General features: G+C 35.5%; 1 long non-coding RNA gene across 1 annotated transcript in view; it reads left to right on the top strand.

Annotated features, from left to right (window-relative positions):
• LOC114086952 (uncharacterized) overlaps positions 1-23,205 on the top strand; it is a 59,094-nt gene extending 35,889 nt beyond the window's left edge. The window contains exons 2-4 of the long non-coding RNA XR_003581704.2: positions 19,676-19,825; positions 22,511-22,574; positions 22,978-23,205. This is a non-coding gene — a long non-coding RNA (uncharacterized lncRNA). The remainder of the gene's footprint in view (positions 1-19,675; positions 19,826-22,510; positions 22,575-22,977) is intronic.
• Positions 23,206-26,245: the final 3,040 nt, after the last annotated feature.

Genomic DNA, 26,245 nt, shown 5'->3' with positions numbered 1-26,245 from the left:
CTCTGGGATTACAGGTGTGCACCACCGCACCTGGCTCCTGTAATTCTTATATGTTCAACTGACCACATCTTCCAAGTCAATAGGGTGCTTGGATATCAAGATTCTTACATGACACATATTACAATATGTAACTGTAATAAAGGTGGTAGACATGAGATACAGGGCAGAATGCTTGAGAGTGAAGATATCAAGGGACTGAGAGCCCAGAGTGCTGAATAGATATTTTGTGAGACATCATCAAGACTAATGGTAGCATTAGCTAAAAAAAACCTTCAGAGAGTTAAATAAAAGGAGTCATTGAAACTTTTTAGATGAGTATAATAAGATAAAATAGTAAATTGTACTGATTTATATAATGTATGTCATAGAATTTGTGGATATTAAGGGAAGAGGGAAAAATAATGAAGCTGAGAGAACACTTAACTATCATGCCAATATGATGGGTAAAAAATAATACTCAATTGTATTTATATTTATTTACTTAATTGTGAAGCTTAAAATATTAATTTGAATTTTTAATCTTTTGTGAATTTTTGATTTATTATATTGTTGCTCATTTGTTTTTCCTGATTCTTGAAAGCATTTTTACACATAGTAGTGATTTTCAACTTGATATGACATAATTTTCTTGATTGAATTCTTGATTGTGTCTTGATTGTGTGTGTGTGTGTGTGTGTGTGCAGGCAGGTGTGTATGAAGGATTTGTTGTAAGGATTTAGCCTCATGCAATTGTGGAATCTAAGCAGTGTTTATAAAGGTGTTGTCTTCGTGTCTGATGCCGGAGCTTAAAATCCACCAGGCAGAGAGTTGAGAAAGAAAGATGACTAGAGGGTGAGAACACAGTAATAACAAGTTGGGATCTACAAATAAAATCTGGAATCCATCAGGTTTAACAAAAACCTGAGTCAGTCCCCTTACATCATGTAGTACTTGAACTTGATGATGTAGGCGAGGCTCCTGCAGTGCAAATTGAAGTTGGCCCACACCCCCAAGTTTGTGTAAGAATAGGGTGGTTCTTATACAAATCCAAAAGTGGGTACCCCTAACTTTTATGTCCTATGTGCTTTGCTTTTCTCACCCTAGTCCTGGCCCTGTTTCAGATCTTGATGCTGTTGTATCCTTCAGAAGCTAGGACTTTCATCATGGCTCAGGAGCCACATTCATTTGGCTGAGGAGTCAGAGACCCAGAAGGAAGATCTAAAGAGATGGTGGGACAGTTGCAGGGTCAGTTGTCTCCTCACATTAATGAAGAGAGTTAGCAGATTCATGGTAAAGTGTGTAAGCTGCAAAATGGCTCCACACCCACCCAGATCTTCATCTTCATCCAAGACTCTGTGACCCACTCTCAGTGGAAATACGCAGGAAAGGGGATGTAGTTCTGGGAAATGTAGTTTAGCCCACCTGTGTTGACACATCACAAAAGTACCAGAGGGCAAAAATTAGTTCATTTACCTGCTCACTTAGAGTTTAGGGAATCTTTTTAAAACTTGACTAAAAGTTTCATCTAGAAGAAAATATGAGAAGGAGTACTAAAAACATTCTTCCACATTTAATTAAGGTCCTTTTTTCACTAGCTACCATGACATGAAAAGTCTATAGTAATTAGAGCAGATGTTGCTGGTGTAGGGAGAGATAGGCTAGTTAAACTGAAGACTGCAAAAAGATAGTCATGTGTACATTTCAATTTTGTAGATGAGAAGAGTGTTTTAAAATACTAAGCAGAAGAGTGGTTATCCTCATATAGAAGTCAATCACTCAAGAATCACAAAATTTAAATGCAAAAAAGTAAAAACATGAAATTATTATGGTGGTATATATTATTTTTGTAGACATGCTATGACATAAAAACTAGAAGTGTAAAATTTATTACATAAAAATTTGATGATATTGATTATAAATTTAACACAATTAAAAACCACTATATATACATTCCAGCATCATTTCTAACCCTATACCCATTCCCTTCCCCTCCCATTCCTCTGTGGTGGACATTATTATCCAAAGTTACATGTATAAAGACATGAATTGGTGTGAATATACTATGTGTACAACCAAAGATATGAAAAATTATGCTCTATATGTGTAATAAGAATTGTAATGCATTCCATTGTTATATGTAAATAAAAAAATACTACACATAGTTGAAAGACAAATCATAATCTAGGAAAAATATTTGAACTCAACATGACAGATAAAATTGATCATCCTTTTTATATTACAAGAAAATATACTTTTTAAAATCAGTAGTAGAAAAAGAGATGACTAGGGACATAATAAACTTGCATTTCCCGAAAGATTAGCAATTCTCATTAATATTTTAAGCTTCACTATTATTGAAATAAATTAATAGAAATTCAACAATTAAGTATCATTGTCATTCATCAGACTGGCAACAATAAAAAGGTTTATGGAACTGAATATTTCCAACAGTACACTTAATATTAGCAAGTAAATTAACTTGATAATGCATAGTTTGGTAGAAAACCAATAAAGTTCTTCTCAGGGGCAGTTAGGCAATATGTATCAAAAATTTAAATGAACAGTCTTTATGTCCAAGAAACTTCACATCTAAATGTTTACCTTAAAGAAACAATTGTACAAATTTGCCAATTTATATGCTGGAGGTTGTTTATAAAGTTTTATTTATAAGAGCAAAAAAAATTGAAAACAATATCCCTCAGCCTAAAAGTATATATGTCCAATATAATTCTACATGACCATTTAAAATTGTATTTATTGGCAAGAAAATATTTATAAAATACATTGCATAATATAGTCCTTCATATGTAAACTTGGATATGTAATTTTATATGTATACATAGAGATGGAAGATACTTACAAAAGTGGTTCTCTGAGTGAAATAATGTCAAGTGACTTTTACTTTTTTGTAATTTCATGCATTTTTGTCTTTTCATTGAACAGTGAATAACCTGTAATTTTTACAGTGAGCAAAAATAACATACTATTTTCACCAAGTGAAAATGCATTTGTGTTGAAGGATTTTTTTTAACTTCCTCTCTCAGATTTTCAAAGCTATTGATAGAATTTGGGGGACTGGTAACATCTCTATTGGGCCATTTATGCCACTTCCTGGGTTGGTATATGCTTCAATTCCTACGGCTTTCAAAGAAAATATGACCTGTCATAAACACCAAATGTACAAAGGGAAGACAGATTCTTCAGTATCTGCCGTGAAAGTGCATCAGAAATAGATTCTGATTTGCCTGTCAGTATCATGAAAAGTAAAATGGAAAGATTACTTGGTGTTTAACTTCAGACATCTGATATCAATTGGGCACAATCCATCTCTCAGTTTAGAGTAGTTATCCCTCAGCTGCTTTCAGTCCTAATCCCTTAAAAAAAAAAAATCTTAACAGTTTCCAGAGTTTGGTCTTTTTCCAATTTTCAATGCATAAGCCGTTGGGAAAACTTTAGATCTAATCTTCCCTTACTGCCTTTCCTTTTCCTAAAAAAACAAAATATTTCTTCACATGTGGGATTTTTGTGGTTATCATTTATCACTTTAGGCTTTCAACCACAAATTCACCCACTATTTTGTAAACTTTTAATTCTTCACTGCAGGGTATTGGTGCATTCTCAATATAGCTTTCTAGACCTGGACAACCTAAAAACTAATAGAAAAGGCTCTTGAATTATTAAAAGTGATTCAGTGATGAACTCTGCTGATACAGATAAACAGAAGGTACCAGATGTGAGTGCCATGGTTCTTCGTGCAATGAGTCATGTTATGAAATATTGCATTCATGTTGAGAGGTAAGCTACATTTAGACCAAGGAAAAGCAATAAGCATACCCTGACTAATGTTAATAAGGCCTTAGATTCTCCCTTACTCCTTGGCAGCCCTGTCTACAAACTAAAAAAATTAAATCTAGACCTAACCACTAGTAGTGGGTACATAACAAACTGAACAATCACCCATTAAGAATTGCTCCTCAGGAGCCCTTCAAAGTCTGATTTTATTTGATAACTCTGACCTGGAGAAAGAAATTGAGATTTCCTCACATCGGCTCATGACAGTAAATTAGCTGGTGCACGTAACACCTCCTAGAATTTCCTTGATATATTCGAGAATGGTTTGTAGAGCCCATTACAAAACAGTTCACTTGGGGTCTCAAACAAAGTCAGAAGACAGTGGGATGGAGAAAATCCACACATATGCAGTCAGATTCCGAGGGCCTTATCAATCACGGTGAGCACAAGGCAAGAATGCAGCTTTTATGAAAAATACAAGATAATATTTCAACATGTTCAGAAACTCATTCATCTTTGATTTTTGGCACTGGACTCTATGTTCTCTTTTCAGAACAGGAATGAGTATGAATCTTGAGAGAGGATTCAAGTTGATTTAAAGATAAGAAAAATAGATCCTTTGAGAAGAAGTTAATAATCTTGCTTCACTTGGATTAAAGATGGAGATGATAATATATTTGGGAGTTATACATTTGGCTAGAATTGAGGAAAAACACTAAGCTAAATAAACATTAGAATAGGCCAAAAATGTATAGTTGAAGTATTTTTGTCTTTGAGATCAATTACATGTAGAGAAGTAGTACTCATTTGGAAGAGCTTAAGTAGTCCTAAACTAGAAATCAGAAGGTGAATTGCATCTTAAATTCATCACCTACTCCAATTTACTTCTTATTTTATGTAAGATGAAAAAAGGCAGTAAATTTTGAAAATGCAATACATATAAAGTTATGTTTTGTCCAAACACTAAACTCAATAAATATCTATTGATCACCTATAATGGCAAAGCACTATATTATTAAGTTTTTGAGGTTAAAAATCTGTTAAACATATGGTTACTTCCCTATAGAAAACAAAATTTTTGAGAGAACATAGGGCATATATATGAATATTAATGAATCAAGGCATGTGTGAGGGGTCTCATCATAAGACATTGCCTATTGGCATTGAGAAAAATGAAAGACAATCATTTATTAAATGACAGTGATGATACTAGTAGCAAGTGCTTTCTGTTCTGTTGCTGCTTTAAGACCTTTATGTAGAGTAACTCATATAATCTTCATTCACCCCATGAGATGGTTACTGTTCCTGTTTTAAAACTAATTAATCTGAGGGCACAGGAAAGTTGAGTAACTTGTCCAGGCTCATATAGCTGATGAATGGGACAATCAGAAGGCAATTGGTCAACTTACATAATAGGCAAAGAATATGATGAATAAATTTGGGTAAGATAAGGAAGGAAAGGGAGTTTTTGACAGAGCTCATCAAAAGAAAGTGATGTTAAGAACAACATCTTAGGGAACAGTGGTTCCCATCTGGGAATGCTGTTCTTCTTGAGGGAAATGAGACTAAGAAGACAGGCTGGGCCAGATGATCTTGGGTCTTGGATTCCATGGCAAAGAGTTTGAACTTAAGTAAGCAGTCACTGGAGAACCAATGAAGACATTGAAAAAGAAAAGTAGCCTATAAAAATGGATTTGGGGAAAATAACATTGTGAGGAAGGAAAAAATCTGAAGGCTGAGATATAAACATCTACAATTAAAATTATAGAAATATTTATTCCAGAGGCATTTAACTATGTTTTTTATTTTTGTAACTATTAAGAGTTAAGAAAATGGAAGATGGCAGAACATTATTCCAGGATTGAAAACATAGGTTTCCTCTGGTATTCTAAATCCAATTAATTTAGATGCATGTAGGGTTGAGTTGTGAAGGATTCTGAGGCCACACACAGGAATAGCAGGAAAGAGTGCAGTGTCAGAATGGGGAGTGCCAGCATAAATGTCAACAATTTGCCATCCCTACCGTTAGCTTTAATGCCTAGATTTATGATCAGCATGAAAAATTTATGGATCATTTTACTCAAAGCTGAGCTCACGTTGAAGGTAACCCAAGGAAAACATAATACACAAGAAGAGAACTGACTATACTGAAAATGTTTCTAAATATAGACTCGGAAGAACTAGATTTGAATGGGACCCACGTAGTACCCAAGTCTCTCAGGTAATAGCACTGGGCCTCCTGAGCTGCTATAGTTGTTTTGTGAATTATTTCAATGAGAGCTACATACAGTTCTTTGTAGACTATAAAACACCATCTAAGTAAAAGCTTTAGATAATCATGTGGGATGTTAATTTAAATATGGTCATAACATTTAAAATGTGGGTGTTTTTGAAAATTTAGCTTGTCAAGAGTATCTTAGCCTTGAGCATACATGGTTCTTCAACTTAGACATCTTTTTGCAGAATTGGGAATTATGAATGAAAAATCTATCCTTTCTGACAAGTGGGTTTCATAAGCCCAATGCCTTTCCTTAGATTAGATGACAATCTCCAGCTAAAATTTGGATATGGGCAATATATCATTTCTCCAATAGAAATGCTCTTTTTTTTAGGTTCAAAGGATCTTTTGTTAATAAATCACATGAGACTACATCTGTGTAATACTAATACCATAGGCCATTCCACTTGTTTTTTTTTTTTTTTAAATCAATCTATTGGAAGGAAAATGCAAATTTGATTTGCCAAATGAATAAACTTTTTGACAAGTAGCTCCAATTAGGCAAGTCCTGAACTTATCAAATGATTTCACTTCCAATGTAAACAAAGTTGTAGCTGCTTCACTCAATTCCTTAGCATTTGGGTAGTGATGAAAAGTGTCATTTAATAGTACCAGCCAGGAGACCAGAGGGAATTAGCTGTTCCCTTGATGCCATATTTGGCTCACCTGATGAAATGTGAAGACATAATCCAAGTTCCAGGAGCAAATAAGATATGTGACCTGCCAACCATGACTCAAAGTTTCCCCATCTTTAATGACTAGTGGAGACATTGGTAGTAATACTCTATTTTTAGAGGCTAACCAATGCTAAAGTTTTGTGTTTTGCATTATCTTCTAGAGGAAGGTGATTTGAAATACACCTCTAATTTTTGTGCAATGATTTGAATGTCTCTGCACAGAACAGATTTGATAGAATTTAACCAGGGAGCAGAGGCAGAGTAGAACAGGGGCAGTGAGTTCATCTACAGTCTTTTTGTCTTACGATCCCATCAGCCCAGTGAATTCTTTGACTTGTTCCTCTGAACTTATTAGATTTATACAATTTTAAGGTGGTACAGGTGCAGCCTAAAAAGTACAGAAGTTATCCATTATTATTAAAACCTAGATATACAAAATAAGAAAAAAAAAAACAATCTTTCAGTATTTCCCTCAGATTTAGATTCATTAATTTTCATAAAAATGAGTTTATTTCATTCAGTTTTTTTTTCTGTAGCCTCTTATTCACATAATGATAATATTCACTTCTTTAACATTTTTTTGGTAAGTAGCAATCTAATCATCATGTGTGATGTTGTAATAATGTTCTATTCTATGTAAATGACATTCTATTATTCAATTCCTTGTTTTTGAGTGTTTAGGTCTAATTTTGAGAGAGAGTAGTGGTCATGTACCCACAGCTTTGCATCAGTTTCTGAGCCAATTTATGTTTCCTCCAGAAGAATATTTATAATCTTATGCATTCCAACTCCAGCTCTGAATGTAATCATTCCTTTTAATCTTTGCTTTTCTGGTAGCTCAAAAATAATATCTTATTGTTGCTTAAATTCCATTTCTTTCATTACTAATGAGAGCATATTTTCCTGAGACTTCATTTCATCCTTTTCTATTTGCATTCTTATTCCCTTTATATATTGGCTTGCTGCTCATTTTAAAAAGTGGTTTGAAAAAATGTTAATCCTATGTTTGGAATGTGAGTTCCACAAAGGTAGAGGTGTGTTCTTTCTCTGCATATTCAGGGCCCAAAACAGTGTCCACGTATAGCAGGTATTCAGTTAATAATAATTATTAAACATATGATAATTGTCTCCAGTTTTTACATTACATTTTAACATTGTTAATTGATATTTACAGAGGTTTTAAGCCTATATTTTTCAACATCTTCAAATAAATACTTGCTTCTGAAAAATACAAAAATCTCATGTCTACACATGTCTACTTTTAAGATTATTTGAGAATTTCAACACAATTTAAACAATATAACTAATGCTTCAGAGCCCTGGCTGATCAGAGAATAGTGAGTGAAAGCAGATGTGGGCTCAATTCCAAGTTGCCCCATACAAGTCAGTCATATTAATCTCTGAGCCTGAGATTTCTTATCTGAATATTAGAGTAGTAATGGTTTCTACTCACAGAATCATTGTGAGAATTAAGTGAGAATGCTTGAAAAGTACTTAGCACAATATGTGGAATATATACAAGCTGCTAATAATGTTACATTGGCACTGGTAATAAGGGTGATAATAATTTCTTTAAGTTTCAGTCTTCATCTATAAAATAAAAATAATGAAGCTGAACTCAAACAATCATTGCTTGGCAGATACTAAGCACTTAATGAGTAATAATTAAACAAAAAAATTAAAATTACATAAAGCAATAGTAATTTTAGAATTCTTTTCTATCATGTGTACACACACACACACACACACACACATACACGCACACATATACATACATGCACACTGATATTCTTCCATCTTTGGGAAAGAGAAGCAATCCTTTGACAGCTACTACCTCCTTTCTGTTGAAAATAACTTTCTGAAAAGTTTTTTTCTTTTTCTTTGAAGGAATCCTCATCTTAAGTCAGGTTTAGGAAGTCCACACTCAAACAAAATTAAAAATACTCACCAATACTTTATTCCATATTCAAAATCCTATTTTTTATGGTTAATCTCTAATTCAGATGGAATACATTATAATAATTGTGAGGTTCCCAATTGATTAGCAAAGTGTTCCAAATGTTTTTGTTGCTAATAGGACTTAAACTTTTCTTGAATGATTTTCAAAATGAATTAGAGGCTTTGTTTTGTGTGTTCTTCAGATTTATTAAGTCCATTTAAGTATTTGTTTTTTTGTATTATTTTGAATAAGAATTTTTACCATTATGTTTTGATTATTAATGTTTAAAATGTTTTGTGTATTTATTTTCCATCTGTTGCCTTGCTGTATCTATATACTTTTATAAATTAGTTTTAACATTTTTTTCAATTAGTTTGAATCATATTACTTGCAAATTACAATCACATTTGCAATTGCTGTCTAAAATTACTTTGAATCAAACTTCCAATAGTTGTTAAATAATCGTAGTGGTAATAAATATTCTTCATGCTCTCCTATCATCAAGAATGACATTTCTGTTGGCTGGAAATAGATTTTTCACCTCTTTTCCACATGAAGGAAATATGCCATATCCTATTTATGTTGAGAACTTTAACCAGAAATAAATGTTAAATGTCATCACACATATTTTTAAAATTTATCAAGATGTGGTTTTCTATTTTGGCCTATTTGTAGAATAAGATTATTTTTTTTTCATGATAAACAATGCTAACATTAAACAATGTTCACAGTACAACTCCTGCTAGGGCTTAATTTTTTTTGTTGTTGTTCTATTTCAGGATTTTTTTCCTAATATTTTAGGATTTTTGCATCTATGTTCAAAATCTGGTTTATTTGTCAATATTTTGGATTACTCATCATGCTAGAAAATGAGATTGGTCTAGGGCTGGGGATGTGCCTCAGGGGTGGAGTGCTTGCCTAGGACATATGAGGCCCTGAGTTGTGTCCCCAGCACCACAAAAACAAAACAAACAAAATAATACTGGTCTATATCTATATTCTTTATGTTTATTCAGAATTTGGAATTAAGGTTGTAAGTTTTTTTAAAATGAGTTTTCTTCATCTCTCTACCCTGGAAATGTATAAATAACACAAGGATAATTGTACCTTGTGGATTTTAATAAATGTGACCAAAAACCTTCTGAGTTGAATGCTGTAATTTTAAGATTGTTCTTTCAAAACTGTCACTTTGTTCTATTATTTGGTTGTACACATTGTTGTGTTCTTTTTTTAGGAAGAACTTTTATAGGTTATATTGTTGTTTAAAAAATATCCTTTTACTCAGATTTTCAAATGTGATTAGCAAATAGAATATTAGCAAGGTATGTAGTTATAATTGGTTTTATTTAGCAAGATTATGTAAAAGAAAAACACAAGCAAGTATCAGCAAGTTTGCAAGAGAAAGGATAGGGAATACAGTCAGGGCAGAAAATCGGGATTTTGAGGGATTGGAAATGGCAACTGCATATAGGCCCTAAGTGGGAAGAAGTAAGATTTTAAAAGCTTTTAAGTAAGAAAATCCCATTAATACTTAATCTTATGGAAAGCATCACATTAAGGTTGTGGCTTTCCTCCTAAGCCTAAGCCCTTGAGGGAGATACTTTAGGTTGAGAGAAAAAAAATATTTATATGAGGAAGAATGAAAAAGAATGTGGGCTTAAGAATTATGTCTAGGAACTCTGAAATACAATTAACTTTCTGTTGCTGCATAACAAATTGCTACAAATTTAGCATTTAAACCATGTTTATTGCCTTACAGTTCATAGGTCACAGGTCTGGGCACAGTATAGCTGGGTCCTCTGGGGAGTCTCACATGGCTGAAGTTAGGGTATGGGTTGGGGTTGTGGTCTCATCTGAAGCTCAAGATCTAATTCTAAATCTCTGGTGGTTGGCAGAATTCACTTCCTTGAGGTTGTAGAGCGAAGGCACCCATTTCCTCACTGCATGTCAGTGGGGTGCTTTCAGCTCCTGGAGGCTGCTCTTGATCATCAAAGCCAACCATGGGGAGTGTAGATTGTCCCCTGTGGAATTTCTTTCTTCAGACAGGATCCAGTTCTTTTTAAGGGATCACCTGATTAGGTCTTGCTCACCCTTGTCATTTCCCTTTTCCACTTAGTTGGTTAGTGACAGGATCATAGAAATAATATCCTATCATATCCCCAGGTCTGTCCAAACTCAAGGGGGCCATATTATACAGGTATATATATCATGGAGTGGTAATCTTGGAGGCCTTAATAGAATCCCAGAGGCTTGGGAGGCTGAGACAGGAGGATCATGAGTTCAAAGCTAGCCTCAGCAATGGTGAGGCACTAAGTGCCGGAGTACGGCTGCAGCAATATAACAGGGGGGGGGGGGGGGGGTTGACGAGCAACTTGTGTAGATTGATACAGCAGGAGAGGGAGCCGTTTATTGTAGGACAGGAGCGGTATTTATACGTTCCACACAGTTTATCTTAATTAGCATAAACTAGATACATCAGTCAACCAATAAGAAATCTCCACACTTAATGGCTTGCTGGCGTTACTTCACAAACCACTCCCTCTGGCATTTTGCCAGGCGCCATCTAGACTTGTTTACAGACTCTAACAACTAAGCAACTCAGTGAGACGCTATCTCTAAATAAAATACAAAATAGGGCTGAAGATGTGGCTCAGTGGCCGAGGGCCCCTGGGTTCAATTCCCAGTACCAAAAAAAAACAAACCGAATTCTGACTACCACAGGAAGTAGCAAGGAATTTTATTGTCAAAGAAACCATGAAACAACCAAAATAAGACAGAAATTTAAAAGTAACTTTTTTGAGTCTCCTCATTTTCATAAGCAATAAATGTTGATGACTATGCCCAGGATCACATAGAAGATTGCAGAGCCTCAGTCAAACTAGATCACCAGATTTCTGCAAGCAGCAGGTGTGTCCAACCTTTCCCATTATCCCTCAGACCACTCTTTAGAGCTCATGTGAGTGAGAACCCACTATGTTGAGAAGTTTGTCCTATTTATTCTAGATGGTGGTATCGTCTTAACCAATGTAATACCCTGGGAGCTTAGGCTTTGGGTCCTGGATGACCCTGTAGAGTCAAGTTACCAAGTTACCTACATTTCCTGGGCTACCTTTCCTCCAAATGTCTACATTTTTGAGGCTTCCTGTTTTTAGGTCTCTATTTCCTTCTCTGTCTCTGTCTTTGTCTCTTTTAGAGTAATAATTTAGCATGTACACCAACTAATACATATATTTTTCCAAATAATTTTATGCTTTCATATTTGCCCTAGTCGTTCAGGAAATCTTAGGTATTACTGTTTATTTTTCATCTAAATCTGTTTTGAACAGTTATTTAGATTTTTGCTGTTAATTACTCTCTGGATGTTTGTAGCTTTTCTCTCCAAAATTGTATGCTCCTTAAAGGACTACAATCATCTCATGTGTTTTTATGTTGCATGATTCTTAATAATGTTCTTTAGAAACAAATAAGTTCATTATATAATTATGAATTTTGGCTTCTTTAGAGCTCTTATATATTTTAATAGTTGCTTAAAATTCATTTAGAATTTCTTTCTCCAAAGTATAATATTTTTATTTTTTAAAACATAGCAAAAACTAAATAACACGTCATTAGTCCAGAATTTAGCAACCTCAATTCTTCATTCTCTTAGCCTATTTATATTGTGAGAATGTTATCCCTACTTCCGTGATTATATTCAAAGCTGCAACAGCTACGGTGGCAATGTTTAATGAAAAAAGACAGTCTTGATGAAGTCTCTAACAAAACATCTAATTACTTTGGAAATCTCTCTTCTCAGTCACTGGATCAGACTAGATTCCATAGGAGAAAATGGGGCCTGGTAGAAAACATTAGGAAGAATAAATTGAACCCTCAGAAAGAGAGGACACTTTTTTTCCCCTCTGACATAGTACAAAAATAACCTTTTTCCTCTACATAGTCTTTAGTCAAATATTCAGATAAAATCAAATATGCAGATAATGTTTTTAAAAATTGATTTTATTTTCACAATAAGGTTTTACTTTGTGACTTCGAGAGGAAGACTTTCAAGATTTATTGCCTGAGATAATGTATGTAGACAGCTTCAAAGGACAGAAGACTTGGAAACTAATTGATCTCTCTGGATGGCTCAGGGTTCCCAGTAAGGTGGGGTCCAGTGGCTCCATCCATTATAGCTTCTATAGCTTCTATCCATGTGCTCTTTCTTGAAGCTTGTTAACAAAGACCACAACAAATCAAGAAAATGCTACATTTTAATATAGAAAATCTACTTTGGGAAAATATTCAAAATTTATAAGCAGTATACATCACTTAATGAGGTTATTGGATATAAATTACTTATATATCCATGACTTAACTAGGAAAAATAAATAAAACTAATTCTAAGCTTCCCACATAATCTATTTTATTAATATATAATAATATATATTTTGCTTTCATTTTCTGAGGAAAAATATTATTCCAGTTCCCAAATGTACTGGACAGGTTAAAAATCTAAACTTAGGCTTCATCTGGAAAAATGAAGAAATTTTTGAATACTTATAACTGATTTAATCTGTTGCTGCCTTCCAGCAAATAGGAATCCGATTTCAATTAAGGGATAAGAATATTATCTTTTCAAAATATCTATCAGGTTCATTCCATTAACAAAATCACATTATATGCATATACGAATATACCCCAGGGAATTTCACCTTTATGTATATTTAGAATGCACTAACCAAAATTAAATACATAAACCAGCAAAAGGAAGATTAATAGAGTAGAGGAAGGAGAATGGGGGGAAGAGAAGAGGGGAGAGAAAGCAGGGGACATGAAGATAGGAATTGAAATCAAATTCCATGCATGTATGATTTTGTTAAAATGAACCCAACCACTATGTATATGTATACTGCTCTAATAAAAAGAGAAAAAACCTACTAGATCATATAAGTTAATTCATTAAGTCAATTTATTAACTACATAAAGTTAATTACCCTTTCCTAGTAAGTACTAAAATTTTAAAATAAATATGGATATGTTATGCTCTTTTTCGTTTTTTGGTTTTGTTGTTTGTTTTACCATCTCATATAAACCTTAGCTGTTTTAGTGTTTGACTGAATGTTATTTCAAACTGTAGTGCCACCTAGTGTTTATGTGATTTATGTGGACCACCCTCTCTAAGAAATGAAATGAAAAAGTCATTTGTTACGAGAGCAAATATTTAATTAAAAAAAAAGCTGAAAAGCAGTATCCTTTCTTAAAGTTTTCATGAAAATTTATGTATTATTAAGTGAAACTAAAATTCTAATTTTAAAGAAAACTAGCCAATTATTCTATGTCTTGGAGATGATTAGTCTTCTACAGACTTCACTGAGAAGTTTGGTATTCATGGTGCCTCGTGGAGCATCAAATCCAAGTAGCTTCTTAGCAGATACCTAGAGTCATAGACTGCTGGAGCTGGGATGATCTGGCCAACTGGCTGAAGATGAGGGGCAGAGGTGAAAACTGGGGATCATGACATGTATGCCACAATTTTTTTTCTTTTCGCCAGTTTCCTTATTGGTTCACAGGATTTCAAACTCCAGAACCACATTTAACTATTCCAAAAGTTAATCTCTATTTCATTAATTTCAGCTCTGATTTTAATTTTTTCCTGTCTTTATTGGTTTTGGAATTAGTAGGTTCCTGCTTTTCTAGGCCTTGAGGTATAACATTAGATTGTTTGGGACCTAAAGTTAAACAGGAGAGGATTACATAAAGCATGCACCTGAAAGTAGGATGGTATGTATTATATGTTTCCTACAGTGAACTAGGAAAAAATTAATAAATCTAATTCTAAACTTTTGAAAGAGATACTAGATTATTCTCCCCTGCTGCTTAGTTGGAACTCTGACCTCACGTTTAGATGTCCTTAAAAGCAGTGAGATTGTTTGAGAAACTGTTAACTGGTGTTTTGGTAACTGCCCACTTCCTTGTGGTTGATACTTCAGATAGTGTCTCAGTTTGAGTGCTTCTGTAGCAAGAGATACAAAATTCTTGCACTTTATTGTCCACATAATTAAAACAAAACAAACTCAAAGGGTTGGTTTGATCATGACTTTGGCTCTGTTTCTCTGAGTTCTTTCAGCTCTGCTCTCTTTCCTGTAGGTTTTGCCCTTTGGCCAGGGTCCCTTACAGTGATAATGCAGTCAATGTATCACAGCTGTCACTGCTTCCTACTAAGGAAAAGAAAGCTCCTCTTTCTTTCCCCCTGAACAAAGTTCCAAGCAGGGCTTCACCCTGATTGGACAAATTCCATCATGTGTTTCATTCTTGGGCAAAGACAGGAGAATGGGATTATGTTAAATGCTTTAAGACACACAGTTGTCATTGGAGTAAACTGGGGTGAATTCAACCAAAATTCATGCCTGAAAGACTCAAGGTTTTGTTAGGAAGTTTTGCACCTCTTTCTAAAACTGACAATCCTACTGAATTGTAGATAGGCTATTACTTCCATCACTGCTTATTCACTTTGGTAATCTCAACATAGGGCTTCACACAAGTAGGTGTTCAGTAAATGTATTTTTAAAGATAAATTAATGAGAAGTAACAGTATGAATTTAATAAAGGTGTAATTGAAATAGAACATAAATATGTTGGTTTGAAAATGTATTCCTAAAGCTATGGTTTAAGAAAGTGGTCATGTTCAAAATGAAGCATCTTTTGTTGTTGTATTTGGTATTGATTGTGATAATAGGTACCATGTATCATTACAGCTCTATTCAACTGAATGGAAAGCTAGAAGGCCGACTCTTGAAAGAACCTATGCTCTCAATGTAGAATGAAGAATAAGAAAGTAGAAAACAGCATAAAACGTCATGTCATTACTTTTCAAAATTTGTTTCAGATGTGATCACAAGAAGTCCGAACAATAAACCTGTATATATTTATTGAAAGTTGGTGCTAAATACATATTGATGGTGTCATTTAGTTGAGTCAGTGTCCGCAAATAAAGATGGGAACCTGAGATTTTTCAGGCTTTTGCTGTAAGGTATTATCTTATTGGTAAGCCACAGTGAATAAAGCCAACCATATCTTTTAGTTCACTACAATGATATGGCCACATAGAAGTGGTTTCATGTTAAACCCCATCCCACAGGCCATGTCTTCAGAGATGAGACCTACTCTGCCTCAATTGTTCTTTTTCAACCACCCCTGAATACTTTTCCCTATTGCAGTGTTATCTGTTACAACTGACCACTGAAAATATGAGGAAGGTACACTCCTGTGTAAAGGCCAGAGTTTAGTTTTCTTCCAAGAAGACAGAGCTATCAGTGTTTGTAAAGTCCCCAACATAGTTTCCAAGTTTGTTCTTCATATAGCCAGGATATTTATTGTATTGCCCCAGGGACTGAGTGATGAAGAAGTTACTAGTGGAGAGGATCCCAGTTCTTTAACTCTTTTAGATGTTTTCTAAATTGAGATTTTATATGTTGACAGTCTGCACACAGATTTATTTGAAAAAGAAAAATCTCCTGCACCAAGAGTTTTGACAATCCCTTCCATGCACTATAGTTGAATACTCATAACTGGAGGGCATACAGCATCAACTGTGGCTAGAGGGGAAGGTCTCAGCACATCGATGTCATGGTCTCTGTGTTAACAAAACATCTCAGTTCATCATCTAGGTGGATTATTTACCACTCAGATATTTGCCTGTGTATGACTCTAAATTCTTAAATAATCATATATGAAATATTAATTGATTTCTAAAATGCAAAGCCATATGTTGGTATACATCATTTCAGGATGGCTGATGATTAGTGACCTAGTTATTTCCCCAAAGCTGTACCTCCTAACCATCATATTGGGGATTAGGATTTTTCAACATATGAATTTGTGGAGGATGCAAACATGTAGACCATAATACTGGTTTTCAGTGAGACTGAGTACAGCAATTGAGAGTAAGAATTTAACAATTCAAGCTTGGGCGTTGTGTTTTAATTACTTTGGGTTTTAAAATTTCATGTATCTGGTCACTCATTTTTAGTATTTTATTTAAAAAATAATGGCTCCTTTACCACAGTAAGTTTGAGAAGCCCTGGCCTAGACAGTTGCTTTCTCCTGCTCAGGTACCAAGGTTGGACTTAACTGGGGTTTCTCTGCAAGGCTTGTGTTGTCCCCATTTTTAATGTGGGGATTTGCATCTCTCCACCCACAAGGAAGTATTGCCTCTGACTCATCGCAGAGGAAATCACAGGAAAATCAAGAAAATGTGTGAAAAGAAACCCAAATTAATATCCCAAATTATTATCTGCCTCATCTGAGATTTCCCTTGACAAAAAATACTGTGGAATAGAAAGAGCTACAAATTCGAGTCATGTTACCTATAGGAAGCCTTATTTTCCTCAGTAGGAGAGAGAATAAGCTCCATGTCCTAGATTGTTGTACGGTTTAGGGATAAAAACAAGTAAACGTCTCAACACAGTGCCTGGCACAGAATGTTAATTCCATATCATCTAAGTAGAATTTCTAAAGCACTTTGCATTTTAACAGTTTTCTATCCATACATGAGACTTTACTATTCACTCACTTTAGTCTTTATGTTACTGAGAACATTTAAAGCTGATAAATTAAATATATAGGGCTATAATTATAAGAATCATCCATACTTATATATTGTAGAATTATAAGATTTAAATAAGTATGCATTCTACTGTCATGTATAATTAATTACAACAAATAAAAAATTTTGAAAAAAGAATGAATGTACAGTGATCAAGCAAAGTGCCTTGTATGTAGTAAGTACTTAATTAAGATAGTGCCCCCATATATACACACTCCCATTTACTCACGCATGTATAGAATACATACACCTAGCACACTCAGATACAAGATTCAGAGGCTGTTATTTTTTTTAACTCAACAATATTCAAGTGCAGTAGACCTGAGCATCTACTGTGGATGACACTTTGCTGACATTTTGTATATTTAGTGTATGGGGTTTATTAGATAGAAACAAAGCAAAAGGAGAGAGAGAGAGAAAAAAAAAAAAAGACTACTTGCTGCTTCCTGACGGTTTTGTTCTTGGCTTTCAGATAGTGACTCCAAAATTGCATCTGTTTTGCTTTTTTCCTATCTTGCCACAGTGTGAGTTTTGCAAAGTAATTATAGTAGCAAAGCCTGGTTTAGACCTCAGAAGTGAAATATTTCTCTTAAATACTGCTGTGTTTTAATTAAATATAACCCTAGGAGAACAGTGTTTAGTTGCACAAATGAAATGGGCTGAGCCTTGGGGCACTCTGACTCCAACAGAGGAAACTGAACAGCAGAGTCAATTGGGCACAAGCTATGAGAAGAGAGAAGCAATTTATCAGGCTGACTGGAAGTTAATTATTTAGTCAAAATATAGCACGTCATAATATGCCAAACACATCAAGCCATGTGAGGCAAATATGTAAATGTGCCGACTATTGATTACCACAAATGAATGCCTTGGTTATTTAATCAGTTCTATATTTGTTTCTAGTGCTTTAAAATCAGTTAAAAGCCAGTGTGATTAAAAAAAAAAAAAGGTTGGAACTAATTACATTATTAGGGACCTGTTTTAGACTGTATATATGCAGCATTTGTTTTAACCTAGTGGGACAGGATACACAGACAAGGAAATGGCTGTCATGAAGAAGGAAGTTTTTATACTTGCAGACCCTGGGTGATAACATAGACTTTTTAGGATGCAGACACCCTATGCAGGGCCAGATGTGGAAACACCAGGCTCAGTCAGGATGTAGAAGGACAAGGAGAGGAAATTTATTGTGGTTCTTGAGAAGGAATGGGACAAGAAGGATAAGGAGCTTTAAGATTGACAGGCAGAATACCTTCAGCAGGTGCAGGGGCTGTTCTAATGGTCTGCAGCTTGACACCGGGTGATTAGGACAGAAGATGGTGGCCTGAGTGCGTGTTCAGTTCAGTAAAGGAGGTATTTGTGGGTGCGGGTTCTGGTTTGCATGTGAAAACCAAGCAGGCAAGCAAGTCCTTTAGGGATTGGCTAGTTCTGGGAGCAGCAATATCCCTCCGCACATGAGGCCCCAAGAATAAGGAAATATAGTAATACAGAACTTCTCTGTGTTCTGGTGATGTGCAGAATATCAAAGCTCAGAAAGTACCAGGGCTGGCATTCACACTGTGCATCACCTCAGCTGGGACAGGGCCATCTTCAGACTGATGCTGCATTAACCATTCAGAGGTGCTCTCTGAGCTTTGCTCATCCTGGCCCTGCATTCTTCTTAACTGCAGATTATTTTTTCAGTTCTGTTGCTAATCTGGTTTTCTTCAATAGCAAGAAGGCTTAAAAAGTTAAATAATGAGAAAATGACTCTTTAGACACCAGTGGTTCTGCTGAAGTTCTCTTGAAAACTCTTCACTTATGGAGAAATGCCCAGGAAGATGTCCACCGGGGGTGTCAGGGAAGGTATTAAGAGATCAAGCATTATTGCAGAATGATGAACATCCCATTGTGACACACACTGAATACATTCTAGAAATTAGGGTCTTCATACTCTAAAGAACTTGAGAAGTAATATCTTTAGACTAGACTAGGTAGAAAGATTTTCAGACCATTTTTAAGGTATTTCATATGCAGAATAAATTATGAGCCAAACTGTAATTAAATGTATAATATCAGAGGTATATTTTGCTTTCATTTATTTAATGTAATCACTATAATCACATTAAATGAATACAGCAAATGGTTTTATTTTTGCCAAATTTTCAGTTATAAAATTTGACTTTCAGCAGATTAAATTTAGTAATAAAATGTTCTCTTGGCCAAAGAATAAAAGGAAAGACCTCCGGCAATAGTGTTTTTTCAATCATTTTATTTTCCTGGAATGCATTTGGTTATAATAAACACAACCACACGTGGTAAAATATGACAACTATTTTTTTTCATTGTTAGCATTTTCATCTGTTAATAAGTTTAAAATCCAGTCAAGAATTGTTCTTGTCAAGAGGTAAAGAAGTGAAAACATAAAAATTTTTTCTTTTTCACAGAAAATAACATCACATTGGTCACATCTAAACTCTGGGAAGAAACAAAGAACCAACTAGTCTTCTGTTTTCAAAGGCACAAATGCCCGGTGTTTTGGTCAGACAGTAGGTATTCCCTGTGCTACCACTGTGTGGTGCTGCTTCCTTTAAATTGTGAGTATGTGTGGAGAGAGAGAAAGAGGTAGGGAGGGAGGAGAAGGAGGGAGGTGTGTGTGTGTGTGTGTGTGTGTGTGTGTGAGAGAGAGAGAGAGAGAGAGAGAGACTTTCACATTTAGTACACCTGATGTTGAAAGTCTAGCCTGCATTCTATCTTAGAACCATATCAAGTGCTGAGATTCTATATTATGAATCTGGGCTCTCTGACAGTGGAGATTCAGATTTATCAACAGATGAATAATTACCTCAAGCCTGAAATTGCATATATTTCTAGTTCAACAAATGACCACCATGATGGTAGCAGAGCTCAACTAACCATATTGCCGATTAGTCTCGTTTCACACATAGATTTTGTGTGGAAACAGGACAAAGAAAAAAGCTTTCAAAAATCTGGAAGTGTTTAATACTTTCCAATTGAGATTTCATCCTTTACATGAAAGTATGGTTAAACAAATAAGATTACTTTATCTATGTGATAATGTGGACTTTCTAGTTAGAATTTGGCTAAAAAGGAAAAACCCACAAACCAATATAAACTGGCTTCGGCACAGAGGGAGTAATTTAAAGGCCATAGGAACGGCTTAAGGAACATAAAGGAAAAAAGTGCATTTTCCAAGACAGGAGCCAGGAATCAACATTCCTCTGGAAATCGGGGAATTGCTATCTCTATTCCTCAGAATCCATAGTCTCCCAACTGTTTTTTCTCAGTCTTTCTCATTGGCTCCAAGTTGGCTTTCTTATAATGTTCTGCTTGTTAGTGGCTTTCACTTGCCATGTCTCTAATTTTGTCTCTGATTCATTCTGAACTTTCAGTTCAATCCCTCGATTGTTGTAGTTCATGTCTCTGTGGTCAATTTCCTGTTAGAGAAAATCTGACAAATCAATGGAATGATAGGCCTTGGAGTGATGGTCTATTCTTAGTCCAAGAGCCAAGGGGGCTGGAGGAGCAGTGAGGCTACCTGTTATGTAGTCATCATGAGACTCTTAAAATGATAATCAGTTCAATATAGTTCAACAAAACATATTAAGTCATCAAACTGAAATTTAAAAAAAAGCATGAGTAGTACTAAAATATGCTTGGTAACACAGTCCAACCCCATATCCTGGAATAAGATCAATCCAAATATATATAAAACCAGATAATCTACTCAAACTATAATATTTCTTTATGTAAAGAAATGTATTATGGAAACTCTCCAAACTTTACCTCATGGGATTTTGCTGCTTTTCAATACAAAAGCGAAAGGAGAGAGGCATTTTTCCATAGGCAAGAATCTGGCCATGATTTGGTGGCCTCAGGGGTTTTACGCCCATCTTTGCAAAGAGAACTTGGAGTGGAGGGATCTCATGATTGAAAGGCCTCGTTATTTGCATATTTGCCTTAGGAGTCTATGACTAAGGATTTGGGGACAGAGGGCATATTTGTTTAAAGATGACTTCCTCTCATATTCAATTCTAGGGAGGTTAGTTAATTTAAAAAGCCTGATAAGATATTCTACTTCAAAAGAATTTCTAAATGAAAGGCACCATGAATATGGCTGGATTAAGCAATTTTAACTGCTAACTCCCAGATGATAAATCTGGCTCTGTCTTCTTTACCACACTTCCCTTTATCCATTTTTTTTTTTTCCCCCATGGTCCTTCTGACCCAGAATCAGAGAGAAGGAACTGTTCCCTAGTGTTGGGATGATAGAAGCAACACAGTTGTTCCCACCTTTGATTCCTCGGCATTTCCTTCTGGTTGACATTGATGGTAGAAAAGAAGGGAAAGTGTATAGTTTTTTAAAAAATGTATACCCATTGATGGTAGCAGGGCTAAAACATTTTTTAATACTTGAACACTTCCACCAGATAAGAGGAATTGTCCATTTCTAGAAGGAGCTCTAAAAAAGAAATCGGTTGATTCTAATTCTACCCTATCACTAACAAACTTTGCATACTCAGGCAACTCTCCTCAAATCCCTGGGACTCATTTCTTTTTTACCATAAAATGATCAAGTTCCTTCATCCTCTAATTCACCATTTTAAAATATATTTCTCTTTATTCTAATGGCAACCTTGGAAGGTGTCTGTACCTGTCCACAAAACAAAAACGTTTTCTTTTTCAACCCAAATCAGGATGGTTTGGGGGGTAGATATACCAATTTTAGCTTTCTAAGAACAAAGAAACAAAAACAGCACCTTTCCCTCAAAGGATGGGTCTTACCATTTGTTTGGTTTGAAAAAGGGAAAGAAGACTTGGTGTTCAATGGAATTAAACCCTGCCCTTCCCACCTCCCACACTTGTACCTACCATAAGTCCAACAAATTGTGTATCTGAAACTTAGGAAGCAGGAGAATGCAAAGTGTTGATGATGTGGCTGCCTAAGGTCAAAGCCAAACTCTGTTATTTGCTATTGTTTTATCTTGAACAAATTACTTCCCCTCTTTGAGCCACATTTCCCCATTCTTTGAAATGGGTATAATAATGGGAACTTTCTTAAAGAATGGTTGTAAGAATGAATAAAAGCACTCAGGATAGTTCTCGGCACATAATAGGTTCTCAGTAGGTGTTGGGTATAACTTTCATCTAAATGTCAAGGTCATGAAAGGGTTAAGGGTCAGTGGGATCCAGTCTGTTCTGCAAATGCATTCAAATAAAGAAGAGTGAACTATAGACACATTTCTTTGACTTTTCTATAGACATTTGCTTCATGTTGTCATGGCCTCTAAATTTGTTCTGGTCTACCAAGACATCATCTGAATGGTAAGTAGCTGCTCCTCTAAAATAAATCCTAAAACAAAGATGGAAACATCTAGGTAGGCAGCCTACACAAGTGGGCTGCAAAAAGCTTCATCTGATAGCCTAACACAGGCCCTCATTTATGGGTTTCGCCCTAAATAAAATGTGGCTTTTCCATTTTGTGTACCTAATGTTGAAAGTATAGCCTGTATTCTAGATTAGAACTATATCAAGTGCTGGAGAAAAGGGTAGGAAGGGAGTTGAAATAGCCATAGGGCAGCACAGGGCAGCACAGAGCATAGAGAAGGCACTGTCTCAGAAACTCAGTGACTGGGAGAGTGGGAGAGACAGGAGAGAAGACCTAAGAGCAGGCTGGAAGGAAGAAGCTGAGAAACAAAGAAGTTATATAAGCATTTCCCACAAATAGCTTCGATAATCATGAAGGCTGGGAACTGAGAAACACCTGCAGAGCCAGGGTCGGTTGTGTCTTCATCATTCGCAGCAGCTCAGGTGGACAGCCCTAGAGACCCTGCTACTGCACAGCTCAGGAGGGCCTCGTGAAGAAGATGCCCGAGAAGACAGAAGAAATGGGCTGAAATGAGTTAACTCTAATTGGGAAGTTTATGAGGAAAAGAAAATACAGCTGCCAACTGCTTACTCACTTACAGGTACTGTAATTTGTTCAATGTTTTATTCAGCTGTCTAATAAAGCTGGTTATCATTTTGCCCATATTGCCTCGGAGTTATTCTCAGAAAATATCTTTTTGTCAAAAATCCTGATGTAAGAGCTCTAATTAGTTTTTGAAAGAGAATTACCTGAATCTGGAGGGACTCTAATGATCAGCAGCTGGCCGCTCTGCTTGTGCTGAGAGAGAGAAGGCCTGTCCTTAATTGGATTTACCTGCATGATTTAGTTACCAGAAGAGAAGTAACGGAGAAGAGTTGTTACAGACTAAATGTGCGAAATAAGAACAGGTACGTGTGTACAAGAGACACGGCCAAATATCAAAGCTGTGTTCTCCTGTGTATTTATAAAGTTGTGATATTGTTATTAGGCTAGGCAGAGTTTTTGTGGTCCCCTATTGTAATTTTTCATTTTTTTTTAAGTTGCAGAAAATGAAGTTCAGGCTAATTCAAACACTTGCACAAGTCACCCCAACTAGGAGTTGATCTGTGTCCTACTCTGTGGTGGTCTTTATCTTAGCCACTGCCTCTCAGGGATATCATTCAGTGTGTGTCTTTGGTAGGGAGGGACTTATTTCACTTTTTTTTTATTATGTAGGCTAGAAGATTTCTTATTAGTAGAACTTCTTATTAGTAATAAACTTACTATTGGTTAGTTTCTAAGCGAACAATTCTTTTAGAAGGAGGATTTCAAAGTATTTTCCCATTAGAAAGGTTCTTTGTAATTATGTGTGAAACATACAACCTCCTTAACGACCCAAGAGCCATTCTCCATGAAGAACATAGGACATAGATAAGGAAATGAGGAAAAGCAATGGCATTTTGTCAGGAAGGAGAAGGGATAGAGGAATGAATCAGTGCAAACTTGGGGGGAAGATGCACACTTAAAAGCCAGCTGAAGGTAAGGTGGTTTTTCCCAACAAAGAATGGCCAAATTAAGTGTATGAATAGGGCAAGTTACTTAAACTTGTCTGAAAGAAGAGGTGGCTTATCCAACTACCTTTCAGGAAAGAGTATCTGGATGCTCTGTGACTCTTCAGGCTGCTAAAATAGGATTACCCAGGAGTCTGACAGCAGTGGGAATAATGAAGTGCCCAGAATAAGCAGGAAGGTGGCTTATGTCACATTGTATGCAGCATCATGGATAAGAGGTGATTTATCCCTTTCATCAGGCCAAGCTCTTCACAAGCAAGGAAACTTATTCAAGCTGTGGCTATAATCACTAGAACATAAATAAAACCCTAAGCAACAAAAAGTATCCTTGACCAAATGTAATTTAAAATTAGACTGAATTCATCTGATTTTGAAGGTTGGAAAATGTTTCAGAAAACCCAACATTTTATACATAGCCTGTAAATAATATCATGGTTTTCATAAATTTGGCATTGTAATTCCTAGTTTACGAAAGCGTGGCTAAATTTTCTCAGGGCTCAAAGGATGCATGAAAAGAATCGGAAGCTACTTGAAGCCAAGAAAGCTTGAGAAAGGGCAGAAGAGTTGCTGTTTCCCCAGATTTTGTAGGAAATGTGGGAAGGGAATCACTGTTTAATGGAAATGAGATACAGATTTCAGGAAGAAAATCGAGGTGAGGATTGGGCACTTAAGCATTATCTTACTTTTGAAAAACATCAGTATCCTGTATTTTTCCTGATGTAAAATATACTTATGCATACTCGCTGCATATTTACACTAACCTAAGCTTTCCCTTTATTCTTATAGAGTAAGGATGAAGCATTAAGTGGATCATTTTTAGGTGGAAAAAAAATCTTATAAATTTGGATTTTATTGTATTATCACACAGTTCCCCAGAGGTTTTGTTTATTATTCATTTTAGTTGCAGAAAAACTAAAGGCTATTGCATGCTATATTTGCCTAGCAAGTGAAGTTTTAATAAGATCATTTTTAAAAGACTTCCTAATTCTACTGTACTTATTTTTTTAAAATAAAATTAGGGGAAAGACTCTCATTGTAACCTCTGCCCTCTGTTGTAAATTGATCTTGCACATGCCTGTCTGGTATGTGAACCGTGAAAAATCTTTTTGGAACTCTTTCAACCCTCTCTCTTTACTCCTTGTGGTAGTTAACATCTACAATGAATGATATACATGTAAAAGGCACTACAACACCGCTCATTAATTAGAACACAGGGCATAAATGTAGGTTGAGACTCTGTTGATCCATATGGGTAAGTTGAGGGCATCAGGTGTTTGTAGCTGTCCTTATTTTTCTTGTGAGAAAATAACAAGGGACATGCTGACATTACCAATAAAACAATTCTAGGATCTCTTCCTAGTACAAGGAGCAGATAGATCTAAAGCCAAAAGACTGACTGGTAGTTGTTGCCAATATTATAAAACTCTCAGCAAATTTACTAGTTTCTTTCTTAAGTGTTTTTTTTTTGGGGGGGGGGGGAGGGGATGGCAATAAGAGGCTGGGAAAGTTTTTTAATGCTATTACAGAATTAATGCATTTCTCATCTGCCAGCTCTCTAACTCAAATATCCTCTTTTAGATCTAAAAAGTCTACCGCCAACTTGGTTTATCTAAAATACAATTCTTGAGAGATTAAGTCATTTAAATGACTCTTTCTTCATTCAGCATAACTTGGGCAAGGGTGGGAACCTGAGCACAGCTTTTAGAATTTCCCTGAAGTGAATGAAGATACTGTGCACACCAACAATCACTACTTAAAGGACAATATGTGCTTAAGGATAACAGTCAATGTAAATAGAATCTCGAAATGAAGATAGAATAAATGAATTATTACAAATGAGCTTTACTGGGTGACTGCTCACGAGGTGATTTCTGGTGTTCGATCCCAGGTGTCTGAATTCTGATCTGCCATTTACTGCTGTATGACTCAGGGCTAGTTGCTTAATCTCTGCACAGGGCAGAAATAGTAATGGGGGACTTCCTCACAGAGTCTGGAGGACTACAGAGATGAAGTATCTAAAGGTTCTAGCACAGTTCTTTTTCTATAGCTATATTATTATGTTATTAATTTTTAGGTTA

This window comes from Marmota flaviventris, chromosome 6 (assembly GCF_047511675.1).
Source record: "Marmota flaviventris isolate mMarFla1 chromosome 6, mMarFla1.hap1, whole genome shotgun sequence".
NCBI classification, from domain to species: Eukaryota; Metazoa; Chordata; class Mammalia; order Rodentia; family Sciuridae; genus Marmota; species Marmota flaviventris.
The sequence above is the reverse complement of the archived record's forward strand: the minus strand, read 5'-3'. Positions and strand labels throughout refer to the sequence as shown.